Below are 21,424 nucleotides of genomic sequence, written 5' to 3'. Positions count from 1 at the left end.
CCGCTGCTACCCGCGGCGGTGGTGGTGGAGATGGAGGTGGAGGCAGTGGCGGTGGTGCACCCGACGTCGAACCTACGTGAATTTAGGTCAGATACCAGCCGCCGTTCCTCCTATAGGCATCTCCGCCCTAATGAACCTTTAATATGACCCATTTTTTTTATTTCACACTGATGTATCTAGGTTATGGACGTCGATTTCTGCCCCTCGTTTACCTTGCGATAACGCCGATTTTTTTCGTACGTAATTCTTTCAAACTCGCAATCGCTCCCTACATTTTTGTTTTCGATTCATTTTTTTCCGGTTTCCCTTTTTTTTTCTTTCTTCCTTTCATAGATCGTACATTTCCTTCTTACTTTCTTCATCGTTTACAATTATTGCGTATAGTGGTACAGATAGAAAATAATTATGATGAGAATGGTAGGATTATCTTGTCAAGCAGAGTTATTTAAATTTATCAAAACCGATTTTTCAAGTAAGATTCAAACGGGTCAATAGCTTTTTTTAAATTTGAACAACCATCAACCAACAGTAAATCAAGAAATCAGTTTTGAACAGACGTTCAGAACTTGTCTCAATTTATCACCGCGACGATCGTAAAAATCTTCCATTGAAAATATAGAAACTTATGAACCTTGGCGTAGTAAACGACACGCGAGTATAGATGCCAAAATGAATGATTCTGGAACCGTGATTCAAACTCCCGACCAGTTTTGATGTCAAAACTAATGCATGGCCGTTTGAAACAGTGGGTAGGGATATTAAACATTCGTAGATCTGAAATATAAATTGACTCTTGTCAGCGGATGTCTCCGAATGGAGAACGCGGCAACGTCGCTGATTGACTTTTCATTGTGTATTTGAAAAAGCAGCTCGGCGAGTTCGGCGTACACAGATAATCCACACCCACGTACAACGCTTCAACTCTGCCGTTGATTTTCAACGAAATTGGGGTCACACACTTTGAGAAAAGCAAACGCGAAGTTTTGCCTCTCTGCGCATCTCTGCATGGAAAGGAGAGAAAACGGAAGATTAAATTAATCTCAAAAACAGGTAAAATAATTCACTCGCGCGCCCCGTCGGCTGTAATTGTATTATCCACAAATTGAGATCGTCCCACCGCAACTACCTGGACATTAATATGAATGAAACCCTGTCCTTCCGATGTGAAATTCTGTCACCTTCCAGATCCGTAAGGTATACACCGAGCTAATAAGGGCGAGGAGAATCCCTCTGGGGAAAAATGTACATTCACAGAAACGAAACGAGCTCCGTCGGTGTCTTTCACATTCCCGTTGATCCATCAAAACCCGCGGTTAGGTACGTATACCATCGGGACAAATAATTCCCATCGGCAGCAACGCGAGGCGAGAAACGAACCGAACTAATCGTCGAGCCATCACGCGAATCTAAGGATTGGCGAAGCGCGTAGCGTCCCAACGTTCTGGGTACCTATAAGTTCTGCACCAGCTACCCCTTTGACTTGAGAACTCGCACCAGGTCGATAAGGCATTACCTGGCAACGCCACCCTGAGCAGCCAGGCGATCCGGCATTAGAACGACTTGGCCAGGAAACGTGCGGAGCCAGTCTCAGACGAGCCCACCAGACTACACGGAGTTCGAATCAGGGACTGGCACACGCCCTGCGAAATCAAGCGTCATCCCCAGCCAAGGGCGATAACAGACTGGGAAGGGGCCGCCATGATTAGCTAAGTGATTGAAGGCCCCACCTTACCGGTTCACCCTCTCTTCTTGATCGGCAATTATTCTGCCAGGCTCGACTCAATACCACGCCGTCTTGAATCTCACCAGTTTTCTTTTCTTTCTTTTTTTTATACCAACTTCTCTATTCATACTCTCCTTATTCATCGATGCAAACGCTTTGGTATCAATGATATGAAATGATCGACGCGGTCTGGAAACCTGAAGTCCTTCTCTGCCGACAATATGCTTTCTACTTTTTTTGTAAAAAGAAAAGCTCCTATAATTGCCAGCGCTTTATTCCGAACAATCGAGGCATTAAAAACGTACGGTATGTTTTTCAAGAGACTTAGATACGAAAGTCGCAGACAAATGAAATCAAGTTCTTGGAAACGATAACGTGCAGTTAAGATGATCGTAGGTCAGGACAACTGTTTCTTGGCAGAAACAATCTCAGGTAATCGTATGTCACAAATTCTACGCTCACATCAATGTATAATTATGTCATTAACGCGGGACTTGAATCGTAGAAAAATTTTGTGCTGATGTGTAAAACCATTAGAATTCCATACGAATGATCCAGTCTGTTCAGTACGGAATTTAACATCGGTCGATGCTACGTAACTCGTTTTAAAAGCTCGTCGTAATGAATTTGATTATTCTAGCCACGGTACGTTCATTGCCTCTTTTATTCAGTTCCTGATCAACCAGCTTCGTGCTTTCAGTACTTTGCTCGGCTTTCCATCAACCTCACCTGCCGAGATTTCTTTAATATATTTGCAACGCTGTTAAAAATTTCAGCATTCAAGTATTTTTTTTTTTCACTTCAGTTCCAACAACCTAGCTTCTCAAATGAGATTTTATCACGAACGAAACTCGGAACCACGGGCACGAAGTTCAAGGTTATACCAAACGCTTAGAATGTTATCGGTCATCTTCGAGATGAACCAATTGATCGCGGTGCTCCTTTCGTTGTCCAAAATGAGAAATTCGAGTGAGAATCGGAGACGAAACTAAGTGTCGCGAATCGTCTTGAACTAAGCGGGGTTTTTTTTTTTTTTTGGGGTGGAGGGTGAGGGTCCTCCGTCTCCCCGAAAACACGTAACATCATACATATTCCTATAATTCAACACGTGAGCTTGCGCCAGGGAGGTAAATGATGGTTGGTGCCGTTTCGTAACCGGCGACAGGATGAACTATACGGTTAATAATATATCTCCCCGAGTTTTGCGGTGCACGCGAGATTTGTTGCCGGTTGGTAAGACCCGGGCGAAGTATATGAAACGGGGCAGGGGCCGAGGGTCGAGCTAATATCAACGCAAATGTTTCTGTTTTGTATGCTAATTGACTACTCTGCATAGAGGCATGTACGTATATATCTATACACCCTATGTGCCACAATTTCTATCTCCGTATACTCCGGCAAGCGCACGTGTACGCGGACACAGCCACAGAGGCGTTTCGTACGACGCATTCGAATATTCCGCCCGTTCTACCCTTGCAAAAATTTAACTTCCCCGAGGAAAAAGCGGCAGTTACCCATCCACACGCACCTCCAACGTTACCCGCAGTCCGATTCAGCGTGCCTGCGCTTGTTTCATCCCCCAAGCTAAATCGCGGCGACGCCCAAAAGTCTGGCACGAAAAGGAGGCAAAAAACATAAAGGAAAAAATTATGGGGGACGGTAACGCGCAATGGAGCTGTGCGCCCGGAGCCCAGGGCCGACTGCCGGCTGCTGATAATGGTCCCTATAAAGTCCCCTAGGTAACGATCTGGCGGACGAAGGGGTGCCTTCCAGTTTTACTTGGCGCGTTACCCGCGACTCCGGGTGGACCTAGACGCACGTATCGCCACCGGCGACGATGCCCCACATCACTTGATTCCCCGCGTGTCGTATATTGGAACGGGTTGGTAGCTAGGGACGTGATTCCCCGAGAGAGAGAGAAAGAGAGAGAGAGAGAAACAACCGAAAATACATAATCGGTAGTTATCGTGACGATGAATTTGTACGAAATTCACGCTTGAAGATGAATCTTTGTTTCTATCATCTATTCTAACGATCCTGCTGAATTTTATAATGATAATGATAATGATGATGATAATATAACGCAAGGGAATAAATTTCACTAATTGGGAACGCCGTTGCAGAGGGTCCTCTACTTTCTCTAATACCTTTCCTCGTTTCGGAATTATTTCATTAAATCGTCTTCTCCCTGCCTCTTTGCTGCTACTGCTGTTACTGCTTTCAATCTACTCGAATGGGACAGGTACAATTGTGAAGAAAATTTGAGGGGCAGGAAAAATTTTTCAAGTAAAATATCACGCTGGTACTCGAGAGGGAAAATGGAATGGGAAACGTGGGGGTGGATCGTTTGAAAAAAATCTATTTTACTTCTTGCCTTTGTGGCGATGCTCTTGTAATCTGACAGGCGACACGAAATATTGGATATCACCATATTGCGTCTACGTGTAGGTATATAATTCGCGCAAAATGATTTCACATACAATATCGTATATTTTGTTAAATAAATTCAAATTATGTCGATAGATGTGAATGAAATTTTTCACGACGTACCCTTGATCGGACAAAAAAAATTGCCTCGCTTTACATCGCAAAAGCATATACAGTAATTATTACTATCGTGAATATTTTCATTTCCATTGTACGAGTTCTCTGCATAAAAACGATATACGCGATGCGGAGGATTGGGATGTGCGAAGATAGGCGCCAGATATGTTTCGTTTGATCGTAGTAGCACAATATGGGGAAAATGAGGGGAACCGACATCCCTGCGCGATTAATTATGATTTAATTGATTAGATCCGTCAGCGGGCGGATATTACACTGACGGCTCTCGCCACACCGTCGTCATTACCTCGGAAGTCTGTTATTAATTTAGAAACTTTTCATACTATGGAAAAGAAAAACTCTTCTTCTTATTTTCTTTTTCTTCTTTTCTCGACTGTCTTTTTATATAAACAGGTAATTGGGCAACGTGTTAAGCGTATCGAAAATTAACAAGCATTGCTTACTACGCATGTACAACATTGCCGCTTTTGTATTTGCAAAATGTTGTAAATAAAAAACTAAAACAATGATTTTTGCGAATGGCAAAAATCATCTAGTCAAAGAAATATTTCTCTCTCTTTTACACTTACGATTAAACCGAATCGGCGTTCATATGTATCGATTAAAATGTATTGATTAATTGTTAGTGTTCGTTATATCTTACGTACTTCGTCTCTCCATGGGTTATTCGTATATGTACGGTACCGAGTAAACAATAACAATGAGAAGCTAATATTTTTTTTTTCTTTTCTTTTCTTTTTGAGTGAAAAATAATCGAATGACGCCGTCTCTGGGCGCCTCAAACGACGGCCAGCGTCGCACTGAGGATACCGGCGTCGTTTCTCGTACCCTGGCCGACGCCTAGCCTCGCGCGCAGGCTCTCCTCTCCGAGTATCCTGGAAACAGGAGCAAACGTCGACGAGCACGAGTCCTCGCGTCAACGTAATAAAACCTCGGCTCGCTGCATGAGTTTCTCAAAAAACGAAACACCCACCTCTTCTGTTAACGATTGTAGGAACATTTTCAACAATTACACTTTTCAACGGTATATCGAAACTGCGCAGGATACGCCGAAAACGTCAAGAAAAGTAATTGATTTATAGAATTGGAATTCCGAAAGCTTTTGTCTTTTCCAAAAAAGAAGATTCTCGAATCGGCCTGGGCGGAAAGGTTTATGGCACACATTGCATGGCAACGATCAATTTAAGATCGAGCCAAAAGCTGAAGAGAACGTCGAGTAAGTTGCCGCAGAGCGCTGTTTCTCGCAAATGGGGTTAAGTGAAATTGTGAGAACTGTAGTCGAATCGATTTTTTTGCTGCCCTTTTTTTCCGCAGTTCCTTCAACTCTGGATTCACTGTGGGATAGAATTTTATAACGGTATTCATTGTCTTGCATTCTTTCGTAAAAAATAATGGACTACATTCCCTTGAGTGGGTGAAAAACTGTAATCCTTGGTCTCTCCTGGGTTGTGAAAAATGACGAATAACGGCTGTAAAAATTTCCGATGAATCGTTAATTGAGTTCTTTTTCACGCGAGTTTCCGTGGGTATGAGGGTGCGAGCTCAAAATTTATACGGTAGGTGTATAGAAAATGGTAAAAATCTTGGCGGCTCTCCAAGGAGCCTGCCAACTCTTGAACGAAAACTAAATCAAAAATACGTCCAAAGATTCTGTGTACCCGCGCGATCCGGGGGAGAGGGGAGGGTTGAATTTTATTCGAAACGCTTTTATCGCTGAACTTATTTCGAAAGGAAATGTAAATTCCTGCAGCGATATACGAGAACCGCTTTCCTCCAACAATAATTCCTAGCACTGCAAACTCACTGCTACGTATTTTCCTTTACACAATTATTGTACGTTGTATCGTCCTTTTATACGCCCATCGGTCGTCTTTCTACTCCTTTGTAATTTCACCTTATTTCTATCTTCACTCTATTTTACTCGCGTACTTTTACTCCCACCTCAGTTACTCCGTTTAATTCCTTCGCTGTACAATTTCTCTGAATCGCAGAACGACAACTGCAAAGTTGTACATCTACATTCTGCGAATAATACATCTCTCTCTACAAACGTTCAAAGAAGTTTTTATCTCTCTTCCCAATTGGCCGAAGGTTCGAGGTCTCTCATTTAGGAACACTCTCGCAAAACTTTGCACGTGATAATCGCTCCGCTGACACCGACTACCGAACCTTTCTCTTTGATACTGGAGATTGAAAGAGAAGGAGATAAAGGGAAAGAGAGAGAGAGAGAGGATGAAACTCTCTCTCCACACTCTTGACACCAGTGAATTTACGAAATTTTCGAAATAAACTTTAGAATTTTTCGAAATATCTGTACAGCGAAAGCACTCAGCTTCGCTCAATGAAATCCCGCTCGATCTCATATCGCATATCGGAGATTTATTTTGAGCCAATCACTGATAGCGGAGTTCCGGATAATGGCTTTTCTTCAAAATTAACGTAACCCCGCCTTTGCATACCCTTGAATACTTTACCAGTGGATCTTATCGACTGACAAAGAAACAAAGATCGGATGGAATTCTGCAGGCTAGATGCGATTATTTTGATTCTAGGAAATGCGCGCTTACTCCAACTGCGTTTGAGCTTGTATTCCTAGGTCACGACCTCCTCTGCACTTCGCGCTCTTGTAATCTGTCCTCGTTTCGTCAAACGAATTACCCGCCGTCCTGAATCCTGATCAAGTTCCAGAACCTATTTCGCTTAATGACAATACCTTCCGGCGCGAACCAAAGATTACCTCGGCCCTTGGCCCTTTGGCCCTTCCCGAAACAGGCTTTTAGTATTCAAGAGGGACACGCAAACTTTTACCTACGAACGCGTAACCTCATCCCCTAAACCCGCCGCACTTATCTACCACTACCCGATAAACCAGCGGATCTCAGCTCGCCCATTCTAGCCTAGGCATTACGTACATGGGCACCTGCGAAAAACTGCTTTCGGGGAAATACAGTCATCATACTAAGGATCCCAATTTCCTACATTCTCAGGCGTTGGGAGCTTCTTTTGTTAAGCGTTCAAGACGCGGATCATTCCGTACAAGTTTCACGAAAAACGGATATCAAAATGTTGGGAAAAGTGCAGGCAATTTTGAAAAAAAATTACTCATCGTGCAGCGTACAAATGAATAATATGTATTTCTTATCGAAATGCACAAACGTCAGCACGAAATACAAATACTATTGGCCATGTATTTCATACCTTGGAATTATGCACTCTGATAGGAAAATAAAAATCTTTGCCACTGTCAATTTAATACTAAGAATCGACACTACGGCTTAACTTGTTGAATAATGTTGTAACGCAGTCATGCCAAGGGCCTTGTTTTCCTCCATAACAGGCACCGTATTATTCTATTTACCTCACTTCGAAAAAGAAAGTTCTTGAAAAGAAAATAGCGAACTCAGTAAAATGAAAGCTGGTTCATACCGAATTCCTGATGGCTCTGTACTAAAGTTTGAAGATATAAAATTCCACAGTTTTTTTTATTTATTTATTTTTTTTTACATTTTCATCCATCCAATTTATCCAGCATGACGCATTCTCTTTGGATCATCATTATCCAGGAGAAAGATAGTTGTTGGAGAAAAGGATTAATCGCCATTCTCTGCGGGGCTTCTCACGAAGGCGTGGACAAGAGAACTACGTGCGCGGCGGTACCTTGGCGTTGAAATGGTGAATTCTAGACGCGTTCTATTGCCTCTATTGAAGAAGAACTTTCAACGGAAACGACGCCGTCGGTGGCGCGCGGTTCCAAAGTCGGCACACAATGGCGGAGCACTCCGCCCCCAGCCGCTGCACCCTCGCCTGGATCCCGAAGGTATTTTAAATAAATAATTCATTAGGGGTCGTGGTCCGGAGTCGACGGATTGCAATGATTGAATGAAAGGACACGGCGTCGATTAATTCATGGACAAATCGACATACCTGCGATCTACGTGTAGTTCCACGAAAAGAAAAAAAGAAGAGAATGAAGAAAAAAAACGAAAGAAATTTACACGTGTAATTGATACGGTAGCGTTTGCCTTTAAAATGTTTTGAATTATCCATAGGTCGGATGTGCACGGGAGTGGAACCTTTCAATATAGGTGGATTGAAGGTGATAAACTAATAACAGATGAAAGAGACCGCTGCCTGAGGTGAAAAAATGGGTTTTAAAATACAGAGTCCTCGCTGCGAGATGAAACGTGGCGTGTTTCCCTCATCGATGGAGGAACCGCGAAAAATATACGCGGTCCGTTTTAGCTGAAAAATAAATTAGCCCTCCAGGAGTCAGCGGTCCGGGCAGTGTCCTCGTCTCTTTGTTGTTATTGCTTCCCCGTGTAAGGTATTATTGTTGTTACTTTTTATCCCCAGGTTCTTATTACCGTTGTTTTATTATTATTTTCAGCCTGTGTCGCCCCGTCGTCAGTTGGTAACGTTCAATTTACCCGGTGGCATCAATCTTATCGTTATTTTCTTTCACTCGTGCTTTCCGTAGTTTCTATCTTTCCGTCTTCCTCTCTTACTTCCTTCTTTCATGCCTTCGGGTCTCTCTTGCCACATCCGACAGAATCATCGATCTATCAAGCTCCTTCACATCTACCATCCCACAACTACGTTAGCTCCGCTAAATTTACCTTCAGAAATAGAGCTTGATTATATTTCTTTGTTTGCCATCTCCGTACCCTTCCTCTCGGTCCTCCCTCTCTCTCCCATTTGTCGTTAATTATTCTTCTCTACGTATCAAATACCGCGAACTTTCTTGTTTCTCTCGGTAGTCTGTGTTATTTTTACGATAAATGAAAAAAGTTGGGAAAAATCTACGCTTCTTTTATCACGTATCGAACAAAAGAGACGTAATGGCGGCGACCTGTTCGCCCCTTTTCTTTTTCTCTCTCACCCTCTTTCATAGAAATATACCGAGGAAAATGTCACAGAGAATAGTCACGCTCGTGAACTGGAAAGTCAAACTCTTCTTCTACTTTGCCACCGTGACGTATTTTACTTCCGTCAGTTTGCCCCGCGGTATTTGTTCGATAGGTAGGGGAGGGTCGGGCAAAATCGGCCCCTTGACTAAAACATGATTTTCAAAATATTTCAAGATAACTGTTTGTTTTGTTTTAGCCTAAAGATAATGTTTAACGTATGTCGCCCGTTTCCTCTCCCATATAACCTACACGCCACGCGGGTCAAGAATAAGCGGGTATCGATGACCACGAGGGGTGATAGAACAGAAATATTTTTCGCATCCTATTCCGGCTTCTCGCTTATCGCGGGAAAAGAAGAATCGTTCATCCAGGAAGCAGGTGTTTCCTGAAACCGTCACTCGAAACCTTCGGACCAATCGCCCGGGCGGTGTAATTTTATCCAGGCTGTATCTAGCTGGGTCTCCTGCAGGCATTTACACCCCGTTCATCGGGATCCTTGCTAATGGTGTAACTTTATATACACACCCTCTATCACTCTGCACCCTTCTGCCCCTGATCATTTCTGTGAGTTATTATTCCCTGACTTCAGTCAATATGTGGTGTAGCTATCTACAGCGCTTTGGGAGAAGGAGTGAAAGCTCAGTCTGCGAAGGGTGCCTGTGTTCCATGTACCTACGGGTTGCTCGAGCCATCGGTATATTGGACTTTGGAAAACACCGCCACCGCTCTTTTCGGAATTAGAAATTGATTAATTTCAATCTTACGTTGCTCTAGGAACGTTAATTAACCGAGCTTAGCGGTAAAAAGTTGAGTCGCGGAGTTTGACACCCTGGAAGTGGATGTTTTTGCAGAACCCAAACGTTGTGTGATAAAAAGAGCAAACGAATGAAAAAAAAATATATATATGTATACATATCGTGCAACTATTGAAAAAAGGGCGCAAGCGACAAGTTTAAGCGGCTTTGCATTTCTTAATGGCAAAAGAGCGTATATTTTTTGTTCGTTATTCGACGAAGCAGCCTTTGCAACGGAAGAAAATATCGACATCTAAAAATGAAAAACCTTAAAAGTAAACGGGCGTAAGTGCCTGAAATATGTTGTTTTTTTTCAGTAGATATTCAGAAAAACTGGATGAGTTAATGCCAGACGGACGTATCGACCAAAAATCTTTGAATATTTAATATTCTTCAAGAATGAATTATTTTTGGTGAATACACGCCCTTTTGGCATTAGTCCAAAATTTCATTACTGACAGGATGGGATATATTGTCACGTTTAGGGATTTTTCGGAGCCGGTGACTCGTGCAAATACGTTATTGCGTGATCTTTGTTCCGTAAAATATGTCAATTAGTTGAAAATAAATGAGACTCCTCTTTGAAGATAAGAAAAGATTGGGCTTACAAATCAAAAGCACCTAAATTGACCAGCTAATGCGTTTCGCAGACTTGTACTCGTTACTTATCGGAGTTGAAATTTAACCTCAGACTTGGGTATTAAAAATACCGAAGCTGTATCTTCGCCGACTCGAACGATGGAATCGCCCCCCTTTTGCTAAACACGGACTCGGGCAGCAGAACTGCCAAAGCCGCTCCCCTCTGTTCGAATTGGAAATCCGGATTCCGAACCTGACGTGTCTGAATTTTACTTATTTTACTAATCGACTTTTTCCTGCGCTACAGACCAAGATGTTATCCTGGCTATTCACTAGACTTGGGATCATGAAAAAACGATTGCGGAGCAGTATTGATACGAATGAAGAAAGTAGACGTACTTCGGTCAGACAGCTTTACTTGTAGTTGGCGTAAAATTTTCATTCATACCAAAACTGCTTACTTGACGTTCGGGGTAGTATCGAGCAACGAGAGAGGATTTTGCGTTTCACTGTTGTACACTCGGTTTGAAAAATGAAACCTGCCTGGAGCTACACCTAGGCTAATTCAAATGCTTATGGCGGTAATGATGGGCTTTTCCACGTCGCGTACAAACCACCCCGAGTCTGTCCCGCGTCGGGACGAGTAGAAAAAAAAAATTAAAGTTACCCATCTACCTACCTACCTACCTGGCTCGTAAACTCCAAACTTGGGGAAGACTCGTTTCACTGTTATTACCCACCAGCTACTCCTTGAAATTTGAATAAATTTTAATTTACGATCATGGCAAAATCAAGTGGTCGTTTTTTATCCTCACCGGAACCGCCTTTGCGATATTGAGTACTCGACGATCTTTTTCTGCGGATGCAAACCTACGCATATATATATATACTTTGATCCTTTGAATAGCATATATATATATATGCTATTCAAAGGATCAAAGTGACGACTCCTTGTGGAAAAAAAAAGACAATGCACATAATGAACGAAAACGAAGTCATGTCTGGGACTTCCTTCTCTCCGCATAACAGAAAAACTGGATCCCCGGAGGAAGAAATACAAGTATCCTGTGGAATATCTGTTCAGCGGTGTAAAGCAATCCTGGATTTCTTATACCGCAGCATTGCGTGGCTCGGGGTGAAGTCGGTACGTCGGTTGAACGATCGAAGATCAGATACGTTTAGGAATCGCGCGGCTTCGTGTCTATTGTTCGAGCGTAGGAGCTGCACAGCTTGAAGATGATCTTTAAATCAAGGGCGCAAAAGCTTGCAGGCCGTAAGTGAAATGTATAAAACCATTACTGTTATCCTAGCAGCCCGAGTAGCTCAGCCCGTCGTGTCATTAGGATCGAACGAATGGCGGGTCCTCCCTCCTCCTTCCTCCGCCACTTTTTTTTTCCTCCCACCCGCCGTGTATCCCGCTGGCACATAGTTTCGCGCTCGCGAAATCGTGCAACTCGGTTCTTCCCTATTCCGTCGGCGCCGTTTCCCCCCGACGCCGAATAACACCGCGCCATCGTTTTATTGATAGCCCGTTGCCCGCATGCCTTCAGATCGCCCGATTATTCCTCTCACCCTTATACCCGAGTATTTCCTCTATATTCTCTCGATTTTAAAGGCTCTTTCCTTCCTTCCGCCCGTTTCCAACCAATCCCCGCCGCCTCAGCGAACTCGAGCGTACACCAACCCTGTTTCAAAGTTCTTTGAAGTTTCTCACGGTACACTTTCCATCGCTCCGCAAGATCCTTATACACAGTAATCGCTTTATCCTTCCCGACGGCAGAGACGACGCGGCTGATTATTGCCTCCACCCCACCTTTTCTTTCGGTGCACTTTTCTTCTGCAACACAAGTACAAGCTCTGTCAATGTATACGTGTAGGTACAGGCAGAGGAGGAATTAGCGATGTAAGATACCGCGGTACGAGGAAAATTAATTTCTGGCTCAAGTTCGCATCCGCTTTTTCGCCGCGAATAGCAGTTTTATTAGGCGCTGTAAAAATGGAGAAAAAAAAATAAAATAACCATGATGTTGTGTAAACCCGCGGACTGAATACTTTATTCCGGGGTTTGATGCTAAAAATTACCGTTTTTCTCACGCCTTGTGGAAAACGTCGGTCGTTAAAAAAGAAACGGTGAAACGTATAAATCGCCTGCACCGCTCTACCAAGTAAGATCCTCTCAGCTTATACGAGATGCAGTGGCAACAACTGTCGCCCATTGTAATCGCATTAGTGCGCTGCTCGCCTACAACATCGCGCTCTACATCGGACTGAGTTGTATTTCATAGAACCGACGGTTGGTTATCTCTTGTTTGCTCGTCTAAGAGCGTCTGGGACCGGCAGCAGCCGTACCAACACCGCCCGCTTTCCAGCCTAATGTGCACCTTGCACATTCGTTTGCAGGAACCTCCCATTCCGCGTATAATAATCGCAACATCTCGCGGGGCAGATTACCGATCGTCTGGAGAAAGTAAACGCGTTTCGGGAGTACACGGGTATGACTTCAGTCATCCTGGAAATGTCTATAAATTTTCTAACCCTTGATGTAAAACGTGGAAATGATCTCGGAATTTTATTTCGCCAATTTTCGAAATCAATGTTACGTTTGGAATTTACCGGCTCGTCGATAGTCTCTGACTTCGTTATTCGACGCATTTTGAAGACGTAATCGATTTTTATCAGCAATATTGTTCGCGCATTTTCAGTCGCTCGAAGACGATAGTTTTTTTCTCTGTAACAGAAGAAGATTGTTTTCCTTTTCAAGTTCAGATCATCCTATGAGAAAATGTATTTAGATAATCATTGAAGACAAAACCAAACGTAAATAATTCTATGAATAGAAAAAAATTACCAAGCCCCTTAGTATTGAAAAAGTTCTGCAGTTTCAGTACGGGAGTAAAATTTTTATTACACCTGACTGTTTGTAATAATCTTTTCAGCTATGTACGGAAAGAGGAAGTTTTTTACATCCCGCGGCAAAAAATGACCAAGAAGATGAATGATTCGGGGGAAGAAATAATGTTCAATTAACGTTGCAATAAAACAAGTGTTGAAACATTGCTGCATCATCGTTCTCCGTTATAAATGAGTACACCAAAAAATGAAAACGAAGCTGGTGACATCGTTGTTTTATCATCATCATCATCATAATTGTCCAGCCGCGTTGCAATACGACTATATATTTATACGTATTGTATTAGTTGGGACGTCAAATTTCTTTGTGAAAATAAATTCCTGATAAATAATGCTGAAAGTGTCGAGGCAGGCATAAACGATGCACAAATCAGGGCTATAACTTTTGTTATAGGTGTGAGACCGTACGTACCTTGAAGTGTATTTTCTGTATCGTGTACGTGTGCTGCTGCAGGGGACTCGGTGTCTGCCTAATTGCCAATATTAAAAACTGTATAGTCGCACGTGCTCTAAATGGGCAGAGCAGCAGATGCGAGTTGCCGCTCGGTGCGCGGAGCTCAGTTTTATCCGGCGAAAATCTAATTTCGCAAAGATACCGCTACGGCTGTACCTATACGTATAACACGAACACCCACACCTACACCTCCATAATTATCTCTCGCCCGTAACGAGACTTTCTATATACATATGTATATATACATATATATATACACTCACACATATATATATATATATAAATAGTGCATACACATTTCTGGTAACATTGTCTGAAAATTCATTGCATTCTTACGTATATATGTCTTCGGGCGGGGTAAAAGAGAGAGAAAAATATTTAGTATACGAGAAGAAAAATACATACATACATACACCTAGTTGAAACTTTTTGGCGAATGAATTTACGGCGCGGGGTATACAAGGTGGGTTCTAAGATTCTATGAGGACGAGTATGGGAGCCCCGTGCTGGGTGGTGGAAGGCGGTGGCGTATAAGCCCTGTAAATGATAACGGAGAGTGGGAGGCGCGGTGGAGGACGATAAGACTCTTAATTGCCCCCTTGTTGCGCGCTCCTTCCTCCCAGCCCTCTCCTGATCTCGGCGAGTCCGTCTTTCTCGAAGAGGAAAGAAGGAGAGGAGAGAGGCGAGAGGCGAGGGTGCGGGGTGAGTTCCCTGCGGGGATCCCAGAGGGCACCTGCTCCACCAGCTTTTCGTCTTCTTGTCTTTTCTCCCCGCGTAAAGGTTATCAATTTGCTATCCTTCCTCGTCCCGCAGCCACGATGTCGAGTGTTGTCTTTGGCTTCCCGAAATTAATAATCTACCATGCTCCTCCAAGCGATAACGAAATTAGTAGACTTTTACTCGGCGCAGTCCGTCTTCTTGCACCCCGATATCATCGTCGTATCAGGAAATAAAGGACGATTAGCCTCGGTCACAAAAGAACACCGCCTCATCGTGACGTTGACGCTATCGCCTTTGTCGTACAAATTAAAGGGGATCATCTTTTTGCCGATTTTCATTTTTTCTTTTGCATTTTCGTTACTTTTTGCTCCTTTTCATTTTAACGGCTTGTTGGTTTTTCCTTCGATGGATCTTTCTCACGCAAACTTCCGCGAACAAAAGATTATACAGGACACCGAGTTAGCCACTTTTCACGAACGAATCAAGGTCTGGAGAACACAAAAATAATTTTTGTTTTTTCATTTCGCTTCAACGATGGCTCGAAGTGAGAAAGAACTCTCTCTAGCGAAGTAGGATGCAACTTATCTGTATTGCGGGATAAAGTCCGTAAAAAGGTCATTAATGCAGAGATAAAATTTATCCACTAGATGATTTAAAAACTTTCGAAGTAGTACAATGCGAACATCAAATATGGACGTTTTTATTCTATTCATCATGATCGATCCAAAGTAAAGACTATTCGTTCCCAGAGCCTCTGACCTCAATTTGTCCATGAAAAGTGTCTATAAGCTCGGTCAAACGCAAAAAAGATACCCCGCGAGATCTTGAAAAACTGACTTAATGACAAGCTACGATGACAATTCTAGCTCGTCGAATGTATCACCGTAGCCTTGAATTTTCTTTATTGTTATGTTGACTCTTTCAAAAACTCAGAACCCATGCGATCCTTTTCGCCTCAGTGACCGTATGTGGGTCACGTTTAAACCCAAGTCTCTTCGGTTGGACTTGGAACCAAATAAGATGGAATAGTGACAGTCGACTGTAGTTGAGGGGGAGAGGCCGGCGTTTTGTTAAACAGCCGAAACCTTTCACAAACAGCCTCCGTCGTCCTGATGGTGCCATAATTCTTACGCAACATTGCCGATATACGAATGATAGAGGGCGTCCGCAAATCATCCGTAAAGCACATATATGTATATATATATGCATATATACATGCGTAGCCACCGACCTACATCAGCGCGCGTCCCGCGATTGTGCATTTTCACACGCTCTTAACCACGCAGATAAGAAACTTGGAATCCCTCGCACTTTCCATCCATCAGTTTTTAGAACGGGTTTCACATAAGTCATTCTCTCGATTATACTTGATCCTACCTCGTATGGAACCAACGAAGCCAACGAAGATTCTTTGCCTCTGAGAGAATGAATACTTTTCAAACCACGCCCGGCGCAAAGTCATAAAATTTTTAGAAACATTATTTATTAATTTCCAACAATTGCTACAGTTACTAATTTTTGCCCATGCAAATAACAGCGTTTCAAAATTTTCGGCTGCGCATTACTGGACTAACAGCCTCTTGAAATGTGCTTTTTAAAAGCTGTTCGACTGAACGACCAGATCCCGTCGCTGTTTCGGTGAATAAAAAATCACTCCTTCGGCAGCGCGGATCGAGGAGAAGTCGAGTGCAGGTTCAGAGAATCTTGACTCGTAGCTGAAATAAGAAAAAACGGCGTAATAAAAATGGTAGATTTTGTGATAAACTGCTGTCGATGAATCACCGCGTGGCAATGTTTTTTTTTTTTTTCCCCCGTTATAGATTTACGACGACTGATCTGTACCCACGCATCCCTGCACCCTCAGCGTGCGTGTCGATGCAAATGCGTCGGTACCTACATGAGCGGAGAATATCGGTGTGGTTTTACGTGAATGAACTTTGATCCAGTGCCTCTTGAATATTAATAGGCAGTGTGATCCCTTCCTATAAACATGTTTATAGGCCTCGGATATATTTTTTTATCTCCGCGGTACGCCCCATAGCTTTTTACACCGTGAATTCAATGCCCCCTCGCCCTCCCGCCGCAGGTTAGAAATTTCTCGAGGTAGGCAAAGTAGGCGCGGCTAATGGGCCGAGGATGTGAAAATCCTCGACGTAACCGACCTTTGACCCCGCAGAACGCTGACCTCGTGCCTTCGAAGTCAGCAAGTTTTTTAAATCCGTTTTTACGATTATCTCTCTCTTTCTCCCTTCTCTTGAGAGAAAAAAGAAAAGCATACGGCTTTATACTCGAACCCTTTTAACTTGTTCGCAAATTACTTGGCGGATGAGATGCTCACAGGTGGTTAAACTCCTCCGTTATACGGGTGCGCTCAGGCCCTCGTTCTCGCCTCTTCTTTTATTCCATCCGATCTCACTCCGCTTCGCAGGAGGTGCGAAAAGGCAGGTGAGTTGAAGAGGTATAAGGCACCGCTATATTATTATACCTTGCGCAGAGCGCATGTACTCACTTCTAACTGCACCGGCAAACTCTGATACACCGCCAGCGTATTCAGAGTTCAGAGTTCTCGCCTATCTCAAATTGAATCTTCCGGCAGTCTCGTTGCGGTCTATTGAACTGGTTAAAGCGGCAGGGACAGGTGAGGAAGTCGCCTATTCCGCGGCCTGGCTTACGTCTTTGTAGTTTCTCACTCAGACCTCGCAGAAATCTCCTGGGGAAAAATATACCTGCAATTTCCGTCGTTTTACATTGATTCTTCGATCAGTCGGGCCCAGTGTCAAAACTGAATATTGGCACCTTTCGCCGTGTTATATATTCAGCGCCTATCGCTTACGTTGGACTAAACCGTCCCTCGATGGGTGAAAGGAACGTCACAATAGAGGTTGGAACCCCTTTGATACTGCAGTCTTAAGGGCTGCTCGAGAGTCTTCGTTGGACGAGTTTGTCGGGGACTGCGAACGAATGGCCCAGATTTAAATTCTCGCTTGTAATCGAGGCTAGATGTAGGTACCACCTTGCGTTTATCCAGGTTAACGGGTTACGCCACGGTTCCTGGCACTCTGACAACGATCGCATTCGCCATTTCTACGGATAATTACTCTTTTATAGTTGAAACGAGAAGAAAAGAAAAGGTAACTCTCTAACGTACAAAGAAAAATCATGCAAACGAGTGCAAAACACTGATGTATACCGATGAAGAACCATTATTGGCGTTCGTCTGAATCAATTGGCAAAGAAAAGTTTTTCGGGTCGTTGGTGATACTGGGAAAGAAATTTTTTACGTACACTTTAGGCCAAGATAACTGGAACCTTGCCAATCGCCTTCGTAAAATGTCCGAACGCTCGCTCTTTCTGAAGTTTAATTGCTTTTATTACTTTACCCGTAATGGTGCCGGTTTGATGAACGCGATCAAACGAGCCAGCCTTCATCTTTCGCGGAAAGATTTTCCGTGCCAGTCGTGCCTCGTCTCTCATCACGGATTTCCATTCTCTTTATCGCAAATTCGGAACGCTGACATTTCGTACGTGTGCAATTGCTCTGTGTACCTACTCGCTACCTACCGTCTAGAGTCCAGAGGGATGAGGAAGAGAGTCGGAGGGGTTCACGATTTCGAACGAGTAAATAAGAGGTCCCGGTACTCAAGGAGAATTGCGATCAGAATTCGTAGAGAATCGCCAAGGAGCAAACTTCGGCACCAGCAAGCAGTCTGGCGCCCAGTGCTGCTCATTGGGTCCGCAAGTCACTGCAGGGACGCCATACCGGGCCAGCTAGCCAGTCAGCCAGTCAGCCACCCGCCGCAGCCGATCAGAACGAGATGACAGATCAATACGCACAGCTCGGCTCTCACCCTCTGTCTCTCTTTCCGCCTCTCTGATTCTCCCCCATTCTTCTCTCTTTCCAATGCAAAAGCTGGACAGATTTTTCTGTCACTGCCTGCGTGTGGACCCTTTGAATTCTGACTTCGTAAAGCGTTCGCACTGTCCAACGACTTTCCACTCGTACTTTCAAAACAGCGATGCACGCTACTGATTTTACCGATACAATTCGGATGTGACGCAGTGAAACCCCCTTTATCACCTCATGGTATATGTAACTTGCTTTCATTTCTGTTGGAATCGTCGGTACTTAAGTGTTGAATATAACCATTGAAATTTGCACTGCCACCATAACCTGGCTCAGCATATCTGACTATGGATTATTTGAATGGTTTCAATTTCGTCGTACGGGTTTCCTTAAAATTTGATCCTACCAAGTTGAGCTTCAAGCACTCCCGTTTTGATATCCCTTTGAAAATGATTTCTGACCCGTATCTCCCATCGGCATACCCTGTGTACGTCGTATCGCTTGGTTGTATGGTATATGCGGTATGAGACCGGCAGTTTCCACTGGTTTTCTGCCAGACTTTTCTCATCCTTTTATATGATAATCGGGACGTATTTGCTGCGGAGCTCACGTATAAACAGGGAAACGATATTGGGGCCAAGGAGTGCAGGTTCTTTTCGAGCCACCGTCGAGCAACCGGGCGGCTAGAGGGCGATGAGTTTGTTCGCAGTGGCCCTCCGCTTTCTATTCTCATTCCATTTTACTCCTATTCTCGACCGAGGTTTCTTCTCATCCTGTAATACTTTTCGTTTTTATACACCTACACGACGTCTACACACGTGGTGAGGAATCTCTTCCTTTGCCTGCCACCAGGCTTATATCTTTCACTGCAAATACCCGATCAAAGTGTCTACCCGGACCCCATTCGTTTACGTATTTCCGATTCTCGGCAGACTTTTCGATTATTTACTCCTTCTTCACGGTGCAGAGCCGTCGGTAATGCTAATGGAGTGATTACAGTGTTCGAACTTCACCTTATACAGCGCCTTAAGGGCACGACGACGCAAGCACAGGGTCGCGACGGGTGAAATGTTCCTAAAACAAAACCCGTTCGTGGTTCTAATTAATTATTCATGGAGTACGTGTGGGGGGGCAGTTTTATGGTCACTTGGTTCCGGGCTGTACCGGATGCCACTCGACCTCCACGCTGACACTTAAATTTTAACTGCTTCGCCAAGTCCTTTTTGCGGCCACTGGCCGAAACCGACCTTTGATCATCGCGATTACTTGCTTTTCGCCACTTTATGCTCGGTGCCCGCCATTTCTCTACTCGACCACATTTTTCCTACCCTTGCTTTAACCGCAACCGTATGACAATTTATTCGTCTGCAACGTAAAACGCGGGACGCAGACTTCCCGCGACATTTCATACGTGTAAGCGTATATCACTGAAAATCTCGCGGGTGTGTGGCTCCACTGTCACCCTCAAAGATGAATTCTTGAGGCATTTTGCACGCTTCGTGACGGACGCGATGCACGTGCTCGCGCTGAACCACGTGTCATTCGTCTCTTTCGCAGGCTCGTAAATATGCTCCATAAAGTCCGTTGATACGAGCACGTAGCGTGTTTCGTAGATTTCGCGATGAGTACGTGTCGGATAATATGTGCAGGCCGCCCCACCCAGTTGCAGTTCTTATTGTTACTGCGGTGGAATGCTGCTCCAGGAAACCAGGCACAAGGAGTCGCTCCTGCGGTTCCCCGACTTTCTCCTCTCTCGCTCTCCTGCTCTCTTTCTCGCTTTCTCTCTTCGCCCTCCGGACCAGGGTGACGGGACGTCTCCCCGTCGCTGCAGGGTATTTCAAGCAGTTTCCCCAGTTTTCAGACCATTTCACCTCCTCGACTTTCCACGGTTACTTTTCTATTGTCGTAACTCCCCGGGCTTTAATTTTATTTTACACTCGCCTGCCGCTCCTCTCTTCTCCTCTCCTCTCCGCGCCCCTGCCCTCTTGTAGACACGTACTGTGAAACTGACGATTCCTCCTTTTACGCCCACGTTTACAACACCAGATACATCCTACGGAGGAATCATTGCCAAAGCCGAATAAGTCGCGGACAACAAATTTCATGCTCAAATCCAACTTTACCGTGAGGAGAGAAGGAGCGAAGGAAAAAGCTGGCATCTTATTGAAAGTAGATCAAAGTTCGATTTCATCTTGTGGATATACCTACTTGAAGAAGAGACGTCCAATCGGGATCCGGCTCCTGATCAGCCGCCTTTTCGATGGATTATACAGATTAACTCGGTGATGATGATCAGGGAAAGTTTTCACGTAGTCGAAGAGTGGCTTACTTAACTACGGATTATATTGTATAATCGAATCGGCGGCTATCTCATCGGCGTAATTCGAAAGAAAAAGATTGATCAAGGGTTCCTGCGTGATGCCAACGGGGGCCGAATAAACAGCGACGAATTCCGAGGCTCGTGAAGCCGACGAAGGGGCTTCAGGGATGCCGGGGCGTGAGATCTGCAGGATCAAAAAAAAGAGAAGCAGAACAAGAAAGGGCAGAGGAGAAGTAGAAGAAGAAGAAGAAGAAGAAGAAGAAGAAGAAGAAGAACCTCGGAGGGTTTGTGTATCGGTATTTAATCGAGACTCGGGAGTATTTGTATTCCGCGTTGGTACCGCCGCGTTTATATGACTCGATGTTTTTCATCTGCGTCCAGAAAAAAACAACGCTACGGCGGCAACGGGTCGAGGAAAGCCCAAGGAAAACCGAGGCGAAAACCAAGGAAACCAAAGGGCTTTTTCCTCTCCGTTGAAGTCGGCGCACGTATCAAACCCATCCCCCTCTCCCTAGTGTGCAACCCCCGACAGACAAACAGACAGGCGCATCAGCGAAACCATGCGCGACATCTGACTCGCCTGATCCAATCGAATTGCGACTTATGAT

General features: G+C 44.2%; 1 protein-coding gene across 3 annotated transcripts in view; it reads left to right on the top strand.

Moving 5' to 3' along the window:
* LOC107217020 (E3 ubiquitin-protein ligase MIB1) overlaps nt 1–21,424 on the top strand; it is a 249,637-nt gene that overhangs the window by 170,130 nt on the left and 58,083 nt on the right. The gene's annotated exons all lie outside the window — the stretch shown is intronic.

Source organism: Neodiprion lecontei, chromosome 2, assembly GCF_021901455.1.
Source record: "Neodiprion lecontei isolate iyNeoLeco1 chromosome 2, iyNeoLeco1.1, whole genome shotgun sequence".
NCBI lineage: Eukaryota > Metazoa > Arthropoda > Insecta > Hymenoptera > Diprionidae > Neodiprion > Neodiprion lecontei.
This window is presented reverse-complemented; position numbering and strand designations above follow the sequence as displayed.